The sequence below is a fragment of the Hyperolius riggenbachi genome, chromosome 2, assembly GCF_040937935.1.
Source record: "Hyperolius riggenbachi isolate aHypRig1 chromosome 2, aHypRig1.pri, whole genome shotgun sequence".
NCBI lineage: Eukaryota > Metazoa > Chordata > Amphibia > Anura > Hyperoliidae > Hyperolius > Hyperolius riggenbachi.
The window spans coordinates 221,805,309-221,823,433 of record NC_090647.1 but is presented as its reverse complement, the minus strand read 5'-3'; the positions used below and the strand labels follow the sequence as shown (position 1 = coordinate 221,823,433).

Genomic DNA, 18,125 nt, shown 5'->3' with positions numbered 1-18,125 from the left:
TGTACACATTTTAGGAGGAATGTTGGTCCACTCCTCTTTGCAGATCATCTCTAAATCCCTAAGGTTTCGAGGCTGTCTCTGTGCAACTCTGAGCTTTTGCTCCCTCCATAGGTTTTCTATTGGATTAAGGTCCGGAGACTGACTAGGCCACTCCATGACCTTAATGTGCTTCTTCTTGAGCCACTCCTTTGTTGCCTTTGCTGTATGTTTTGGGTCATTGTCGTGCTGGAACACCTATCCACGACCTATTTTCAGTTTCCTGGCAGAGGGAAGGAGGTTGTCGTTCAGGATTTCACGATACATGGCTCCGTCCATTTTCCCGTTAATGCGATTAAGTTGTCCTGTGCCCTTAGCAGAAAAACATCCCCAAAGCAAAATGTTTCCACCCCCATGCTTGATGGTGGGGACAGTGTTTTGGGGGTCATAGGCAGCATTTTTCTTCCTCCAAACACAGCGAGTTGAGTTAATGCCAAAGAGCTCTATTTTGGTCTCATCAGACCACAGCACCTTCTCCCAGTCACTCACAGAATCATTCAGGTGTTCATTGGCAAACTTCAGACGGGCCTGCACATGTGCCTTCTTGAGCAGGGGGACCTTGCGAGCCCTGCAGGATTTTAATCCATTGCGGTGTAACGTGTTTCCAATGGTTTTCTTGGTGACTGTGGTCCCTGCTACTTTGAGGTCCGTGCATGACTAAAGCCTGGTATGGACATTATACTAAAGCCTGGTATGGACATTATACTAAAGCCTGGTATGGACATTATACTAAAGCCTGGTATGGGCATTATACTAAAGCCTGGTATGGGCATTATACTAAAGCCTGGTATGGACATTACACTAAAGCCTGGTATGGACATTATACTAAAGCCTGGTATGGACATTATACTAAAGCCTGGTATGGGCATTATACTAAAGCCTGGTATGGACTTTATATTATTCTCAGCCCCCAAAATATCACCCATCCATTCACCAGTGATGTCCATTCGGCTTGGCTGACTTGAATGCGCTGTACTGTATATATAGTGAAAGGGGGTAGAAGTAGCAGCCAGAAACAAAGCAGTCAGCTGAAAAATCCCACTGTGGCTGATTGCTTGTCTCCCATTCTTATAAAAGCAAAGAAATCAGCAACCTCATACAGATGTCAGACTGAAGACCAAAGTAATAATAAAAACAATTGTTTCAGTTGTCGTTTTAAGTCTGTAAAAACAATAATGGCAGCCATCTTTGATAAGCAAAAAATGATCCTGACATACAGATCTCCATGACCAGGAATTAGGATAAAGCCTCAAGCTGCTGGTTAATAATGCAGATAATTGATGGATGGCTACTGACTGTAAATTTGCATTTTAAGAACTTTTTTTGCTCATCACTACTGGCCACACATGCATTAAACATCGTCCAACCAACTTAACTATTATACTCCTGCAAATATGAACTATAACCTGGCTATCTCTTCTGTGTTCTCCTCCCCTCAACATTATGCTCACAAAATCTAACATGGATGTTCCATGTCGACACAATTTGGCCTCTTCCAGTCTTGTTGTCTAGGGTCCCTCAAAAGATGATAACATTGTAAGGTAAGGCAAGGCACATGCACTACTCATATTCTCCCCAGGGCTGTGGAGTCAGTACAAAAATCTTCCGACTCCTCAGTTTATGAAACCACCGACTCCAGGTACCTAAGATGGCTCCGAATCCTCGATTCCGACTTCTTAGTCTAATACTTACCAGGGCTGTGGATTTTGTGCAAAAATCATCCGACTCCGACTCCTCAGTTTATGAAATCACCGACTCCAACTCCAACTCCGGGAACCCAAAATTGCTCCGACTCAGACTCCACAGCCCCTTCAGTTTTTTGGCACAACAGACACCGAACCTCACCCTTCTGACATACTGTGCTATGGATGAGGGCATGGCTACAGCACAAGGCACTGCAGGTCATGGCTTGTAGCAACTGATCCATTTAAAGAGGAACTTTAAAATGCCTCTTTAAATGGACTACAGAATATAGCTTAATGAATAAAATTGCTTATCTTTTACAATACTACTTTATAAATTATTTAGGCAGTGTTTGCCTATAGTAAAATGTTTCCTTGTTCTGATTTATATTCTGAAATGTATCACATGTTGTAACTTCTTCACTGCTGGCAAGGTGCATCACTGCGGAAAGTTTGTTTTGTTGTTTGTAGAGATGGCCGAATGGTTCAAACACAACGCGAGTTCGCGTTCGCGGCAAAACGCGAACTTTATGCGAGTTCGACCCGCCACCTATACTACCTCATTGGGCTAAACTTTGACCCTCTACATCACAGTCAGCAGACACATGGCAGACAATCAGGCAGCACTCCCTCTTGGAGCCCCCCCCTCCCTTATAAAAGGCATTATCGTTGGCCATTTTCTCACTCTGTGTCGTGCTGTATTACTGAAAGAAGGGAGAGAGGTTGCTGCAGAGATAGGGAAAGCTTAGTTAGGTTCTTATTAGCTTGCTCCTTGCTGATATTTATTGCTGAAAAGCACCCCAAAACAGCTCTTTTGAGAGCTAATGTTCTTGTGATGTGTTTTTTTTGTGTGTGTGGCCCACTGACACTGCATATACAGCCCTGTCTGTCGCAGCTGGCCCTTGCTAATTGCTATACTGTGCTAGGCCTAGCACATTCAGTACCTACCTTTTCACTGCACCTGTGTGACTGCTGCACATTGTATTATAATACCAGTCACTGCATAACTTTCACTGCATCTGTGTGACTGCACGCTGTTTTATATACCAGCAGTCAGTGCATCCATTTTCACTGCACCTGTGTGACTGCACATTGTTATACCAGCAGTCACTGCATACGTTTTCACTGAACCTGTGTGACTGCACATTATTCGACCAGCAGTCACTGCATACCTTTCACTGCAACTGTGTGACTGCACATTGTTCTACCAGCAGTCACTGCATACCTTTCACTGCAACTGTGTGACTGCACATTGTTCTACCAGCAGTCACTGCAGTTTGTTTTGTTGTTTGTAGAGATGGCCGAATGGTTCAAACACAACGTGAGTTCGCGTTCGCGGCAAAACGCGAACTTTATGCGAGTTCGACCCGCCACCTATACTACCTCATTGGGCTAAACTTTGACCCTCTACATCACAGTCAGCATACACATGGCAGACAATCAGGCAGCACTCCCTCTTGGAGCCCCCCCCCCCCCTTATAAAAGGCATTATCGTTGGCCATTTTCTCACTCTGTGTCGTGCTGTATTACTGAAAGAAGGGAGAGAGGTTGCTGCAGAGATAGGGAAAGCTTAGTTAGGCTCTTATTAGCTTGCTCCTTGCTGATATTTATTGCTGAAAAGCACCCCAAAACAGCTCTTTTGAGAGCTAATGTTCTTGTGATGTGTTTTTTTTTGTGTGTGTGGCCCACTGACACTGCATATACAGCCCTGTCTGTCGCAGCTGGCCCTTGCTAATTGCTATACTGTGCTAGGCCTAGCACATTCAGTACCTACCTTTTCACTGCACCTGTGTGACTGCTGCACATTGTATTATAATACCAGTCACTGCATAACTTTCACTGCATCTGTGTGACTGCACGCTGTTTTATATACCAGCAGTCAGTGCATCCATTTTCACTGCACCTGTGTGACTGCACATTGTTATACCTGCAGTCACTGCATACGTTTTCACTGAACCTGTGTGACTGCACATTATTCGACCAGCAGTCACTGCATACCTTTCACTGCAACTGTGTGACTGCACATTGTTCTACCAGCAGTCACTGCATACCTTTCCTTGCATCTGTGTGACAGCATGCTGTTTTTTTACCAGCAGTTAGTGCATCCATTTTCACTGCACCTGTGTGACTGCACATTGTTCTACCAGAAGTCACTGCATACGTTTTCACTGCACCTGTGTGACTGCACATTGTTCTCCAAGCAGTCAATGCATACCTTTCACTGCACCTGTGTGACTGCACATTGTTCTACCAGCAGTCACTGCATACCTTTCATTGCACCTGTGTGACTGCACATTGTTCTACCAGCAGTCACTGCATACCTTTCACTGCATCTGTGTGACAGCACGCTGTTTTATATACCACCAGTCAATACTTCCATTTTCACTGCACCTGTGTGACTGCACATTATTATACCAGCAGTCACTGCATACCTTTCACTTCACCTGTGTGACTGCACCTGTGTGACTGCACATTGTTCTCCAAGCAGTCAATGCATACCTTTCACTGCACCTGTGTGACTGCACATTGTTCTACCAGCAGTCACTGCATACCTTTCACTGCATCTGTGTGACAGCACGCTGTTTTATATACCAGCAGTCAATGCATCCATTTTCACTGCACCTGTGTAACTGCACATTGTTATACCAGCAGTCACTGCATACCTTTCACTGCATCTGTGTGACTGCAAACTATTTTATATACCAGTCAGTGCATACCTTTCACTGCATCTGTAACTGCACATTGTATTAAACCAGAAGTCAGTGTATACCTTTCACTGCATCTGTGTGACTGCACATTGTATTAGTCAAGTCAGTGCATACCTTTCACTTCATCCCCCCCCCCCCCCCCCCCCAATATGGACAAGACAAAAGGCATAGGCAGAGCAAGAGGCAGGCCACCCGGCAGGTCTGTTCAAGGTCATGCTGACGTGATTTTGTGCGGCCCCGGACCAAAGTATAGTGTTCAGAAGGCACGTGCCATCAACTCCCAAGATTGTCAGGACGTAGTTGACTATTTAACACAGACCACCTGATCTTCCAGAGCTGCATGATATGTTGGCGCTTTATAAATACAATAAATAAATAAAATAATCTTCCACAGCCACCAGCGCTACTACTAGCACCACATCTGCCCCAGCTCGCCAGCTGTTACCATACCAGCTGGTGGACTTTGAGGCCTTCCGAAAATTTGTGGCAATTGGGACACCGCAGTGGAAAATACCAGGCCACAATTATTTCTCAAAAAAGGGGATACCCAAACTGTACCGTCATGTTGGAAGGCAAGTGGTGTCATCTCTGGCACACAGCGTTGGGTCAAGGGTCCATCTGACCACAGATGTCTGCTCTGCAAAGCACGGTCAGGGCAGGTACATTACTTATACGGCATATTGGGTCAACCTGGTGACTGCTGGCAAGCAGGGAGTACATGGCTGTGCAGCGGACCTAGTTGTGACACCTCCACGGCTTGCAGGCAGGCCTGCTGCTACCTCCTCTCCTTCTCCTCCTCATGCTACATCCTCTTTGCTGTCGTCCTCCTCCTCCTCAGCTGAGTGGCAGTGCTATTCTACTGGTGCTGCGATTTCCTCTCCAACTACACCCCCCCCCCAGCTCCCCAGGGCCTATGCTGCATGCCAGGTACGACGGTGTCACACCATCTTGCACATGTCTTGCCTCAAAGCCGAGAGTCACAGTAGAGCAGCTCTCCTGGCTGCTCTGAACAAACAGGTGGATCAGTGGCTGACCCCACACCAACGTGGTGTGTGACAACGGCAGCAATCTCATTTCGGCTTTGAGTTTGGGAAAGTTGACACGTGTATCATGCATGGCACATGTGCTGAATTTAATAATCCAAAGATTTGTGTGTAAGTACCCAGGCTTACAGGAGGTCCTGAAGAAGTCCAGGAAGGTGTGTGGGCATTTCAGGCGTTCCTACACGGCCATGGTGCGCTTGGCCGATATTCAGCAGAAAAACAACTTCCCGGTGAGGCGCTTGATTTGCGATAGCCTGACTCGCTGGAATTCAATGCTCCTCATGTTTAACCGCCTGCTACAACAAGAGAAAGCCATCAACAACTATCTGTACACCTACGGTCAAAAGTCAGGCTCCGGGGAGCTGGGGATTTTCTTGCCGAGGTACTGGACACTCATGCGTAATGCCTGCAGGCTCATGCGTCCTTTGAGGAGGTGACAACCTGGTGAGTCGCAGTAAAGGTGCCATCAGCAACTTGATCCCATATGCTTTCTTCCTGGAGCGTGTGTAGAGTGGTGGATCAAGCTGTAGAGCAGCATGAACAGGAAGAGGAGGAAGAGTTGAGGGAACCATCACAACCAGAACAAGATTTGTCATCAAACCCTGCAGCAGGACAGAGGAGGGGGGAGGAGGAAGAGTCGTCTGGGGAAGAGAAGTCAGATGAGGAAGGTGTTGTTTTTTTTTGAGGAGGCGGAAGAACAACTGCAGCAGGCGTAGCAGGGGGCTTGTGCTGCTCACCTTTCCCATGGTATTGTTCGTGGCTGGGGGGAGGAGGAGAACTTACCTGACATCACTGAGGAAGAGCAAGAGGAGATGGATAGTAGGTCGGCATCCAACTTTGTGCAGATGGGGTCTTTCATGCTGCCCAACCTGTTGAGGCGCCCCCGTATAAAAAAACTCAAGGGGAATGACCTGTACTGGGTGGCAATGCTACTAGACCCTCGGTATAAGCACAAAGTGGCGGAGATGTTACCAAATCTCGGGAAGGCAGAAAGGATGCAGCACTTGCACAACAAGCTGGCAACTATGCTTTACAGTAGAGATGGCCCGAACCTTCGATTTTCGGTTTGCAAACCTCCCGCAAAAGTTCGGTTCGCGCAAACTTTCGCGAACCGCAATAGACTTCAATGGGGAGGCGAACTTGGAAAATTAGAAAAATGTATGCTGGCCACAAAACTGATGGAAAAGATGTTTCAAGGGCTCTAACACCTGGAGGGGGGCATGGCGGAGTGGGATAGATGCCAAAAGTCCCGGGGAAAAATCTGGATTTGAAGCAAAGCAGCGTTTTAAGGGCCGAAATCACATTGAATGGTAAATTGCAGGCCTAAAGTGTATACATCAATCAGGGAGTGTAATTAGAGTGCTGCTTCACACTGACACACCAAACTCATTGTGTAGCGCGCCGCAAACAGCTGTTTGTGTAGTGACGGCCGTGCTGGACTGGTGCGCACCATGGCCAGAGTGCAGGCCGTGGCGGTTTTCAAGCCCATATGGTCGCCGGGCTGGGGTAGCTGAATTACAGAACAGTGACTGTCCAGCTGATCAAATTTGGTCTGTCCACAATGAAGTAACGACCTTATCTTTTGTGTTCCCCCCCCCCCCCCCCCGAGACACTCATATAGCCGACGGTCATTGCTTCATTGTGATACGCAAGCCCCTTCACCGCGCAAGGTAATGATCACGAAGGGGAATTGGCACACGTACATGCCTTTTGTTTTGTTGTTGCAGCCGCAATGCAGCCAGAAAAATTAGTCAGGCATGTACATGCACCAGAAAAATTATTATAGAGGCCACTGCTAGCAGCGGCCTTAAAAATTCAGGAATCCGCCTGGAGTCCTGGACCCTGTTGGTGGTGGCGGAGAAGGCAGTCAAGCGGCCTGCAGGCAGAGATGCTGTGTGGGCAGCAACTTAGTCTTGGGGCAGGCAGTCACACGGCGTGCAGGCAGAGATGCTGTGTGTGGGGACTGTCTTTGGGCAGGCCTGACCGTGCTTTGCAGACCACGTGGTCAGATAGTCCCTTGACCCAACGCTGTGTGCCAGAGATGACACCACTTGCCTTTCAACATCACGGTACAGTTTGGGTATCGCCTTTTTTGAGAAATAATTGCATATCTTCCACTGCCGTGTGTGGATTTGCTTTTGTGTGCTGCATTCCCTCAGGTGGTCATCCCATTGCAGGTTGTGCTTTGTAATCATGTGCCTTCGTAAGGTAGTTGTCCCTACGCGGGTCTTGGTCTTTCCACGGCTCAATTTTCGGTGGTAGAGAGTACAGATGGCATTGCTCTCATCTGAGGCAGACACACAAAAAAAATTCCACACCGCTGAGCCCTGGGGTGATGGCACTTTGGTGGTGGCAGCCGACTGAGTGTTAAGTGGGGTGCCAGAATCAGAGCAGGAGGAGGAAGATATGTCACGCTTCCATGCGGAAGCTGAGAAAGATAAGGTGTTCTGTGTTAAATAGTCAACTACATCCTGACAATATTAGGGGTTGATGGCACACGCCTTCTTCTGAACACTGTACTTTGGTCACGGGACGCACAAAATCACAACCTCAAACAGACCTGCTAGGTGGCCTGCCTCTGCCTTTTGTTTAGTCCATATGGGGGGGATGAAGTGAAAAGTATGCACTGACTTGACTAATACAATGTGCAGTCAGTCACACAGGTGCAGTTAACAGGTATGCACGGAGTGGTATATCACACTGCGTGCACTCACGTAGGTAGGTGGGTGGACTGAAGTGAACAACAGGTAGTAGGTATATGCAGAGACGGGTATTACATGTGCACCTGTCACACACAGACAGTTACCGGATAGGTACAGTGGACACTGCGTGCGCTCACGTACGTAGGTGGGTGCACTGAAGTGAACACAACAGGTAATAGGTATATGCAGTGATGGGTATTACATGTGCACCTGTCACACACAGACAGGCACAGTGACACTGACTGACAGGGCTGTATATGATGCAAGTGGGACGGACGGACGGACGGACGGACGCACGCACGCACACACACACACTCTGTGTGCATGCCCACACCTCCCTTTCCTTAAAGTGATCCTTAAAGGGAACCTAAACTGAGAAGGATATGGATTTTTTCCTTTTAACATAATACCTGTTGCCTGACTCTTCTGCTGATCCTGTGTTGCCAATACTTTCAGCCACAGCCCCTGAACAAGCATGCAGATCAGATGCTCTGACTGAAGTCAGACTGGATTGGCTGCATGCTTGTTTCAGGTCTGCGATTCAGCCCTACTTCAGCCAAAGGGATCAGGACTGCCAGGCAACTGGTATTGATTAAAAGGAAACATCCATATCGCTCTCAGTTTAGGTTCCCTTTAAGTCAAATGGAAAAAATGAGATTTACTCACCTGGAGCTTCCCTCAGCCCCCAGCAGCCGATCGGTGCCCTCGCAGCTCCGCTCCGATGTCCCAGGACCAGCCGGCGAGCACTTCCGGTTTGGCCGTCACCGGCCGACAGCCATGGGAACGCGAGTGATTGTTCGCGTTCCCAGCCTGTATATCGCCCCCTATGCTGCTGTTGCGACCTCCTGGCCGCAATAGCAGCATAGGGGGAGATATACAGGCTGGGAACGCAAACAATCACTCGCGTTCCCATGCCTGTCGGCCGGTGACGGCCAAACCGGAAGTGCTCGCCGGCGGGTCCTGGGACATCGGAGCTGCGAGGGCACCGATCGGCTGCTGGGGGCTGAGGGAAGCCCCAGGTGAGTAAATCTCATTTTTTCCATTTGACTTAAGGTTCACTTTAAATTACTTATTTAAATGTTCTAACTGGAGGCGATGTGCCTGGATTTATGTGTTTTTTTTCTTGTTATGGACCCTTGTGGCCAGGGTTTTAATCTAGTGCACTCCCTCCTTCCGATTTGTGTTTTTTGTCAGCATGCACACAGTTTATGATGGTGTATGTGCATTGTGCGCATGGATACATTACGTTAGCTCCCTTGTGCAATTGGTATGACGCGCTTATCTGTCCCATGAGAGGACATCAGGATGTGTGCTCCTAATCCCTAGATAGGTTTAATGCAATGAATGTTTGCATGTCTGCACTATGCATGTTACAGGGCCAGAGTTAGGACACCTACGTTTACCTGGGTAATTCTGCGCAGTGTAGGTGACTATGCAAAAGAATGCATTCCTTTGTGAACTAAGACCCCAGCTTTTAATTTAGCTGTAGGGATAACAGTGGTGCCTGGATGAGTGAATCTGTGCATGCATTTGTTTGAACATTTGCATGCAAAAGTGCAAAAGGGTTACTGATTTTTGCTATTTTCTGGCCACACCCCCTTTAGCACCTCCCTTTCCTTAAATTACTTATTTAAATGTCCTAACTAGAGGCGATGTGCCTGGATTTGTTTTGTTTTTTTTGCCCCAAAACTAAGTCGATCCCCATACAGCATCTCTGCCTGCAGGCCACTGGTCTGCCTTCTCCACCACCAACAACAGGGTCCAGGACGCCAGGTGGATTCCTGAATTTTTAAGGTTGCTGCTAGCAGCGGCCGCTAACAAAAAAAATAATTTTTCTGGTGCGTGTACATGCCTAATGTTTCTGGCTGCACTGCGGCTGCAACAACAAAAACAAAAGGCATGTACATGTGTCAATTCCCGTTCGTGATTGTTACCTTGCCGCGGTGAAGGGGCTTGCGTATCACAATGAAGCAATGACCGGCTATTTGAGTGTGTTGGGGGGCGCACCTAAGACAATAAGGTTGTTGCTTCATTGTGGACAGGCCAAATTCGATCAGCTGGACACTCAGTCACTGTTGTTCTGTCATTGAGCTACCTCAGCCGGACCATATAAGCTTTAAAACCGCCATCGCCTGCACTCTCGTCATTGTGCGCACCAGTCCAGCATGGCCATCACTACACAAACAGCTGTTTGGGGTGCGTTACACAGTGAGTTCGGTCTGTCAGTGTGAAGCAGTACACTAATTACACTACCTGGATTGATGTATACAAACGCAAGATGTTTTAAAGCACTTTATGCCTCCAATTTAGCAATGCAATGTGATTTCTGCCCTTAAAACCCTGCTGTGTTAAATTCATAATTTTCCCCGGGACTTTTGGTGTGTATCCCACTCCGCCATGCCCCCCTCCTTGAAACATCTTTTCCATCACTTTTGAGGCCAGAATTAGTGTTTGTAGTTTTGAAAGTTCGCCTGCCCATTGAAGTCTGTTGCGGTTCGCATGGTTTGTGTGAACGCAAACTTTTGCGGAGGTTCGCATTCGATGTTCGCGAACCTAAAATCGGAGGTTCGAGCCATCTCTAGTTGTTTGTTCCAAAGTTACAGACTACCCAGCAAGCTTATGGTGAACTAGAACTTCGTAAAGTGTGTAAGGTGCAAAAAAAAAAGGACCAAAAAGCCCTCTTACTAAAATGTTATGCAAAACAAAAGTTTGTCTTCTTAAAGGGAAGGTCCAGGGAATTTAAAAATAAAAAATCTACTTAGCTCGGGCTTCCTCCAACCCCTTGTAGCTGTCCTGTGCCCTCGCCGCAGCTCCGGTGGCTCCTAGTATCCTCCGGTGCAGATAACGACCTCGCTACGCACTCCTGCCCGTCATCAGTAACGTCCCCTGCACTCTCCGCTATTAGTTTCTATGTGCACAGCGTGCTGCGGTACTGAGGTAATATAGCTCAGCAAAATAGTGTACTAATACATCTCCAGTGCTGTGTAATATGTTGGCGCTTTATAAATGCAATAAACAAGCTATTTCATTTATTAGGATGAGTTATATAATCTGTTCATAGAGGAGATACGCTTTCACATGTGAAACACTTTTGCATCTGAATCGGGAAAAAAAAACCCAGAGCCTTTGTACATGCAGGTCGAGGAAGGCGGGTAACTCATCCTTGTCACCGCCTCTGGCTGCAGTGCTCCACACCACGTTCAATCACTGTGATACTTCCTACCTCGCAGTCAGAAGTAGAAAGGATCATTAGAATATAGAGGGGCGTGGAGCTCTGCATCCAGATGAAATGTGAAGGATGAGTTAACTTCCTCTGCCGCAGCCTGCATGTGCAAATGCTGTTTCTGTTCCAAATCAGGTGGAACACAGTTTTGCATTGGAAAGCTCATCACCAGTTCATAGTATTCAAAATCTGTTATCCCTCTTACTACATGGAAGGGTTAAATTGGCCAATAATGGTTGGATGTGTGTACTGGCCTTTAGGCATGGCATGAAGAACTCCTGAGCAAAAGACATTTAAATTTTTCACATCACCTTGATCTCTCTTCCACTACCTATCTTCCCTTTTTATTGGCATTTGGAGTTAAAGAGAACCCCGAGGTGGGTTTGAAGAATATTATCTGCATACAGAGGCTGGATCTGCCTATACAGCCCAGCCTCTGTTGCTATCCCAAAGCCCCCTAAGGTCCCCCTGCACTCTGCAATCCCTCATAAATCACAGCCACGCTGCTGACAAACAGCTTGTCAGAGCTGGCTGTGTTTATCTCTATAGTGTCAGTCTGCTGCTCTCCCCGCCTCCTGCAGAACTCCAGTCCCCGCCTGCATACCTTCCCTCCCTGCTTATTGGAGGGAAGGGACAGGGGCAGGGACCGGAGCTATGCAGGAGGCGGGGGAGCAGCTGAGACTGACACTACAGATGTAAACACAGCCTCACAGCACGGCTGTGATTTATGAGGGATTGCAGAGTGCAGGGGGACCTTAGTGGGGTTTGGGATAGCAACAGAGGCTGGGCTGTATAGGCAGATCCAGCCTCTGTATGCAGATAACATTTTTTAAACACACCTCGGGTTCTCTTTAAGCACGACTTTGCTCTAACATGTTACATCAAAAAGTGTAACATGTTGCATCAAAAAGTATAATTGCATAGCAAACGCGATTATATTGTAATGATATGGTCAGATCAGCGCTTTAACAGTGCAGCGTGTCAGATTTTGTCAAAATGACGCAATGCAAAGCATGCAAGATTAATTGCAGTAACATACTTTTTATGTAGCATATGTGTCATATTGTGTGCATATTAGTACAATGAAACCTTTCCCCTCCATACTGATGCTGTTTTTCCAAGGAGTGCAACACAATGAGCTCTATTTTCAAAGACTTCCCGCATGCGGTAAAGTACATGCGGAAAGTTTGTGACCAAAACACCGTCAAGTTGACATTCTCAAAATGTTCTGCATGTTTTTTCCGCATGCGGAAAAAGTGCGTGATTCATGCGGAAAAATTTCCGCAAAAGTCAGTATTTTCCGCAATAAAAAATCAATTCTCAAAAATGTTCAGGCGCATCATTTCGTCCTTATTTACCGATTTTTTATCACCTACAAATAGTAGGTGATATATTCCGCATTCCATTGACTTTAATGAAGTCTGGAGGCTTAAAGGGGAACTGAAGAGAGAGGTATATGGAGGCTGTCATGTTTATTTCCTTTTAAGCAATACCAGTTGCCTGGCAGCCCTGCTGGTCTATTTCTCTGCAGTAGTATCTGAATAAAACCAGAAACAAGCATGCAGCTAGTCTTGTCTGATCTGACTTTAAAGTCTGAGCCACTGAAATACCTGATCTGCTGAATGCTTGTTCAGGGGCTATGGCTAATAGTATTAGAGGCAGAGGATCAGCAGGGCTGACAGGCAACTGGTATTACTTAAAAGGAAATAAACATGACAGCCTCCATATCCCTCTCTCTTCAGTTCCCCTTTAAGGGCTGTGCTTGTTGGACTTTAATTTTTTTTTAAAACACTTTTTCATGCGACCTTTTTACCGCATGATTCCCGCATGAATAATGGCTGTTTCCGCCAGGGACGGATCTAGACCAAGTTGCCCCAAGTTGCGCCTGGGGCAAGGTCAGGTTTTGGCGCCTAAACTGCCATTCCCCATCCAAAATTTGCCGCCTTTTTAAGAATTCAACAAACTGCGCCTGGGGCAAGAGACCCGCTTGCTTCCAAAACCCCCGATCCGTCCCTGGTTTCCTCATCTTTTTTCCCAAATGCGGAAAATATTAGTGAATGTGGAAAAAATGCGGAGTTTACCGCTGGCGGAAATTTAGCGGTAAAATTCTGCGGTGTTTTTGCCTCTTAGTGAATAGAGCCCGGAGCTAGTCTACTTTAGGGGACCCACCGCAAATCCCCATAGACAATTTCAGCTGGGTTGCAAAACGGAACAAATGTCTTCCGTTTGCTTGTTTAAACCTCCACAAGCCTTATAGCCTCTGGTAGCTAAGCATGCCCTCTAACGAATTTTGCGGGTTTCGGTCCAAAAAAAGTTGTAACTGACTGTACAGGAGCCGCCGAACGGCCGCAATTTCGGGTCCGTCAGCCATCTTGGTTCTACTCTGCAGGTCGTTTCTTCCTCCTCATTGGAGGGATTGTTGGGTGGGGGGGGGGGCGTGCCAGCTTCTGTCAGCAGCTAACAAACCCTCCAATGAGGAGGAAGAAAGGACCTGCACAGCAGAACAAAGATGGCCGACGGAACCGAGATTAAGGCCGTTCGGCGGCTCCTACACAGCCAATTTCAACTCTATTTTGACCGAAAACCTCACAATTCGTTACAGGATATGCTTACCTATCCATAGGTATAAGGCTTGTGGGGGTTTAAACAAGGTGAAAGCGGACATTTGTTCCATTTCTGCAGCCCAGCTGAAAGTGTCTATGGGGATTTGCGGTGGGTCCCCTAAAGTAGACTAGCTCCTAGAGCCCAATGCAGCAAGTAGCCTTTTTTCGGATTGAATGTAAATCTAAGCAACTACTTTTATAGTACCTCAATAAAATATACAAATATGAACAACATGAAGCAACAAAGAGGGACATTAGAAGACTAGAGACTGCAATCCCATGTGCTCTGCACTTTCACACAGTTGAAGAAGGTTTCCTGTGCTTTGCAGGTATGTCCTGTATTCTAGCATATTATTATTGCAACGTCGACCAAAACAGCCTGTCAGCCTCCAAGCGGCGTATAGTACTGCTATGCTACTGTTGTCTGTGTTCGCAGTACGGCGTCGGAATAAAGCTAGATGAAGCCGTGCCGGAGAGGGAGGGAGAGGAGGCAGGGGCCGGGGAGGAGGTGCACACACAAGGCGGGAGAGACACAGTCAGTGACACACACAGGAAGCGCTGCCTGCCTGCCTGCCTGCAGGGGGACACACACCTCCCGGGACCGCACACAGGGAAAGCTGCAGGGTATTTCCTGCCTGACACAGGCCGCCAGGCATAGCATCACCAAGGGGACTTCTAGTGACAGCGGCTGCCGCACCGGGAATGCTGGTCACACACTGGGAGGGAGGTGAGAGCGCTGGAGCGGTGTAACCCTGTAGTGACCGACATGCCTGCCTATGCTCCTGTATAGCAGCCCGGTATGCACTGTAGCCGGAGCGCAGGGTACGCGTAGCACATGACATGTCTGCAGGCCGGTGTGTGTGGAGCACGTCTGCTCTACTGCGGGAGCTGGCCTGGGATAACCCCCTCTACCCTAACGCTGTGTGCTACAAGCACGGCTGGGGGGCTGACCCCTCGCCTGGCTCCTCCCACTGGGAATGCTGCAGGGCCAAAACAATGACAAGAGCAGCAGAGCTCCCAGGCCGCACAGTGCTGCGGTGACATCGGCATGCACTGCACGGACACCGAGCCGCCGCTGCACTCTGCATTATGTTTACTCACATACTGTCGCCATTGCCTAACTCATGACAGGAACGTTTTATTTGTAACTAAACCATGGTGTTTATTATTGCTATGGACCCATCTGCATTGTTTTCTTTGTTATGTTTTATCTCTTGTACAGTTAATATTATAATAATGTTATAAATACAATAGTTATTGTCAGCTTGTCAAATTGAAACTACCCCTCCCATTTTATCACACGGGGAAGTTCTTCAGACACAACACAAGTAGGAACACAGAAGGGTAATTATTCATAATTCATCCATTCTCTCTTCCTCCATTGCTCCAGCAGAACTGCTTGGGATTCAGAGCACATCTTTGCTTTTCGCTATAATATAGCTGCCAGAGGAATTTAAAGCTTTATTCATTTTTTATTGTAGTAAACCTTAAACACCGAGTGAATGTGTCTAGTTTGTAGCACATACAATTATATTTTGTATAGTGTTTGTAGATATTGAGATTTTTAGAAATCACATATAGTATGTACAGTCTATGCTGGGTCCTCAATACATGGTACGCATACCCCAGGGTTACTTTAGTTGGGCTCGGTGAGTACTGGAACTTGTCATAGTCAATATATTATATTCAATTTTGAAGTTGAAAAAAAGGTACTTATCCGTTAGCCGGGCGCATCCGGCAGGTGGCGCTAATTACTATTCCCCCTCCAGGCCGACATGGATAGTAGGGAAAGATGTAACTCTGGTGGAGTTTTGTCGCCACCTGCCGGATGCGCCCGGCTAACGGATAAGTACCGAAAAAAATAATAAACCCTATATAAATTAACAAAAATATATATTTGTAGTTAATAAATGTTGTGCAAATGTTTGAAAAGCATTTATACACAGTACGCCTAAGCAATATGTATGAGTTAAGGCGTCCTTTAGATAAGTACTCACAACAGGGGGTACTTGGCCAACACAGTCATTAAAGGAAACCTTTGGCCCCCTGCCGTGGCTCACTTTTACTGTCGGCAATAGCCTGTCGCCAGGTCACTGCGCTTGCGTGGCCCTGTGTGTGCACATCCTCATTCGTGCTCCCTTTGCCTGGAACGTCCTGCACAGGGGCAGTACAAGGTTTTCTCGTACTGTGACTACGTAGGATGCTCCCGGCAAAAGGAGTGTGGCCAGGGCCGTACAGGCACAGGGGACTTCGACTTGCACGGATCGTTCCCGGACGGCGCGGGCACAGGGCGGCTGCAGGGATCTGACAGAAGCCTCAGGTAAGTGAAACTTTTTTTTAAATTTTTTAACTCATTACAGGTTTTTTTAACCTTCTTGGTGGTAATCCCGAGCTGAGCTCGCGCTATGCTGCCGCGGAGGATTGCTCAGGCCCTGATGGGCCGATTTGCATAATTTTTTTCTTTTTCAAATTTTTTTTCCCATCGCCGCCGATCCGCCGCTACCCGCTGCGAAAGAGGGCCACCCCCGCAGACCCCTTGCGCAGCCCGGCCAATCACGGCCAGGCTGTGCTATGGGGTGGATCGGGTCTCCCCCTGACGTCGATGACATCATCGTGATCGCCGCCATGGCGACGGGGGAAGCCCAAACAGGAAATCCCGTTCAGAACGGGATTTCCTGTTGGGATTATGCGCCAGCGGCGATCGGAGGGGCTGGGCGGACGCCGCAGGGAGGGGGGGAAGCATGTAGTGTCAAAAAAAAAAACCTCTCCCGCGGCCGTGCGCCACAAATAATCATAACGCCAGGGAGGTTAATAATGAGATACATTCTGTAATAATGTTGAGAAACACTGATCTACATGATGTTTGTATGTTCTACTTGTGTTCTCTCCTATGAAATCTGCTGGATATTAATGTTATTGTGCATTTATATACTACAGACATCTTCCACATCACTTTACAGAATCCATAGTTATGTCCTTCAGAAAAGCTCACAATCTAATCCATATCATAGTCTAATTTCCCTAACATAGTATAAAGGTGGCCATTAATGAAAGCACTTTTGCAGAGCGATTTGTTTTTTCACTTCCTGCCACAAGTCAGGAAGTGAACTCTTTGACCCGAAAAAGAATAAATACAATGGCCTCGATCCATAAAAGTGAGTACGGTAGTTCAGAGAAGGGCGGGAAATTACAGCTAGCGGTAAATGAGGGTTTTTGCAGTGAACTTATAAAAAAAATTCCGAGTGCGAGGTGATTGCGATAGCAGACGGTAAGTGTGCAGTGTGGTGCGGAAAGCTGTCCGTATAAGTTGCTCAGTGCGGTAGTTTGCCGCTGACTTCCTAATGACACGGTGCATGCTGGGTAGAAGTGGGCAGTTTTAGACACACGTGACTTATTTATTATAAATTTTATATATATATATATCTTGGAAGAGAAAAAGAGGCAAGGATCCGGGCACCTTCCGTCCTATATTTATTATGCAGACATCCCTCAAAGCGGTACAATGGATATCAAACCAATAATGCGTCCATCAATGGTTGTGGTGATGTGGTGGGAGTGGGGCTTGCAACGGCCGTTCCGCGTCTCTCCAGATGCTTGGTCACGCTGTGCACAACCACCCTTCCTCCTCTGTATCCTTAAAAATTCCATAACATTAAATTGAAAGGGCTCCATTTGTCACCTAAAATGCTACTGCGTAGAACAAACTCGCCAGGTCTTTGTTGGCGATAACCACACGTTATTTATCATTTCCTTACTCCCCCCCCCTCCCCCCCTTTTTTATGAATTCACTTTAGTTTACCGACATAAACAACGTTTTCATTACCACGGTAAAACAGGCGTAACATTTTCTGAATCCACTATCAACAACATACCGTGCGGTAATTTACCGCTTTGGCGATAACGCATGCGGTAATCGTTTATGAATCGAGGCCAATGTATTTATTCTTAAAAGCACTGGGGAAATCGCTATACCAAGCACTTTTTCAAGCGTTTTGCGATTCCCCTATACCTGCCACTATAGGGAAATCACCCCAAAAATGGTACAGGCAGCGCTTTGGTGGGCGGATCGGAATCGAACCACTCAGATGTGAACACTCTCATAGGGAATCAATGCACAAAAGCTTTTAT

The 18,125-nt window shown here is 47.2% G+C and overlaps 1 protein-coding gene across 2 annotated transcripts in view; it reads left to right on the top strand.

Moving 5' to 3' along the window:
* The first annotated feature begins 14,461 nt into the window (after positions 1-14,461).
* The window catches only part of REV1 (REV1 DNA directed polymerase), a 75,858-nt gene continuing 72,194 nt past the window's right edge, over positions 14,462-18,125 (top strand). The window contains exon 1 of one of the 2 annotated variants that reach the window (XM_068268206.1): positions 14,462-14,724. The gene's annotated coding sequence lies outside the window, so the exon portion shown is untranslated. Of the gene's footprint in view, positions 14,725-15,868; positions 16,318-18,125 lie in introns of those variants that run through there. The other variant, XM_068268207.1, reaches the window with a different exon arrangement.